The following is a 2,239-nucleotide window of genomic DNA, read 5'->3' on the forward strand; positions in this document are numbered from 1 at the left end:
CTGAGGAGCTGCTCATCCAAAATGTGCTGGGATTCTGAGGAGCTGCTCACCTGTGTGCTGCCCACACCTGCCCTTCCCAGGGCCCTGCTCCCAGCGGTGTTTGCCCCATCCCCACACCCCTGCCACCTGCACCAGTCTCAGGGCAGATGTTCCTGCTCCCAGGAAAGGCAGCGGCCCTGGGGAGTGGTTCAGCACTGGTTCTGTTGGGAGCAGCACCCCAGGGAGGCTGGCAGCTCTTGGTAGTGGAGTACTGGAGGAACAGGAGAGCATCTGGATGGGGTGTGGTGTAGGGTGACACCAGCTGGGTTTTGGGGTGCCTCTGTGCTCTCTGTGGGGCGACTGGGCACGGTGCTGGGTATGTCCTAGTCCTCATGGTCTCTGACATCTCGCCTAGTGACTCCAGCACTGCTGGCTGCTCTTACAGAGGATCTGGGCTGGGTGTTTGATCAGTGAGTCCCCAAGTGCCACCTTGTCCAGCCCTTCTGGAGCTGGGAGGGTGTTTGGGGATGCTGGAGAGGGCAGGTTGGGGTTCTGGGTGAGAATGTCAAGGGGGCGCACAGCTGGGGTGCAAAGTGCGGACTCGACATGAGTGGCCCCACAGCAGGTCCCAGCCCTCCTGTGCCACCAGTGCATCCCCACGGGGAGGGGACAAACAGCTCTGGAGAGGGGCTGGTGACTCCCTCCTCGTGTGTGTCCATCACTCAGCCCGGGGGCTGTGCTGGACGGAAGGAAAGCCCAGGTGTCCGAGGCTGTGGCAGGTGCTCCCGCGGCTCGGTGTGACCTCTCCCAGTGGGCTCCGGCCCAGCGATTCGGTCACTCCATAAATCTCCCTTCCTCTGCTGTGCTCACCACGGCGAGGCAGCCCTGACTCAGGGCTGGGAGTGTCCAGCTGCGGCCGCTATCTCCACGGAGGAGCTGTGTGTGGGGGTGCCAGCATTTCCAGGCGAGAGACAATCAGGCTTTATTTCCCTGCCACATAGGAAAAATAATAAACATTCCTCGGGTTTGTTTTCAGGCTGCTTTGTGGAATAAATCTCAGACTGTTGTCTCCCCGGGCTCCCTGGTCCTGCAGAACTGCCTGTTCTCACTCCATGAGTCACCGACTGGCGGCACCTCCGAAATCCCGTGCGGTGCCCGGAGCTGCTCCGTGCCGGCTGTGCCGTGGACACCTGGAGCAGAGCTGCTCCACATCCATGGGGAGCTCAGCTTGGCACCGGTGTCTGTCGGGATCCACAAGGCCCCCGGACACCTCTGCAGCCTGGACAGCCCTGGTCACCCTGTCCTCTGGACCTGGGTCTTCCTCCAAGGGTCTGAATTGGACAGCATCTCCAAGGGGAAGCGGCTGTCCCATGGGACAAGGGCTCTCCAGGAGGAGGCCATCTGGAGCCAGTGGCCATTCCCATCCCCCCTGCCTTGGTGGGAAGGAGATCCAAGGGATGCTATGGCCTCTGTCCTTCCACCTGTGGGAACATCTCTCAGCAACGCCCATTTGGAGTGGTGGGATCTGGCCCCTCCCACACGGTGCAGGAAGCTTGGCCTGATGTAGACCCTCGTTCTGGAGATGTGGCTCCACGGGGAGGAGGTGCCCACACCCCTGCCCTGGCTGATCCCCATGGAGTCATCCCATTGCTGTGGGAGCTGTGTTGAGAGGGAATGGTCTGTGGAACCTGCTGGGAGCCAGGTTCACACCACTGCTGATGCACCAGCTGGGTACCTGGGGTGGGAGAGAGCCAGAGCTGGACTGGCACCTCCTGGAGCAGCAGATCTTGGTGTGACCAACAAGCAGGGATGATCCACATCACCTCCAAAGTGTGCCCAGTGCCAGTGTGGCACCCAAATCTTGTCGAGGTTCCTCCTGCAAATGATCCCAGCATGGGAGACCACGGAGGCCCTGGAGCATGGTGTGGGCAGAGGGCTGACCCCGGGCTGGGTGGTGCCTGCTGTGAGACCTCTGCTGATGAGCTGAGCCCCTTGGCACAGCTCAGGTTTGGGGCACCTGAGTGTCCGAGCATGTCCCACGAGGCAGGATGGAGCAGGGGAGTGTCCAGGGTGTGCACGTGGTGGGATGGTGACCTCAGCCACAGCAGTGCCACGCACGAGTCCCAAAAATAGCTGGGTTTAGAAACACAAAGTCTGCTTGTCCTGCTGCCCAACACTCCTTGCAAATGTAGTGGCAGCTCAGTCCAGTGAAACTATGGCCAGAAACAGCGCGAGTTTTGGCAAACAAACCGGCTCCAGG

Source organism: Corvus kubaryi, unplaced genomic scaffold, assembly GCF_017639235.1.
Source record: "Corvus kubaryi isolate FWS band 111438036 unplaced genomic scaffold, C.kubaryi_AGA036_p1.0 37284, whole genome shotgun sequence".
NCBI lineage: Eukaryota > Metazoa > Chordata > Aves > Passeriformes > Corvidae > Corvus > Corvus kubaryi.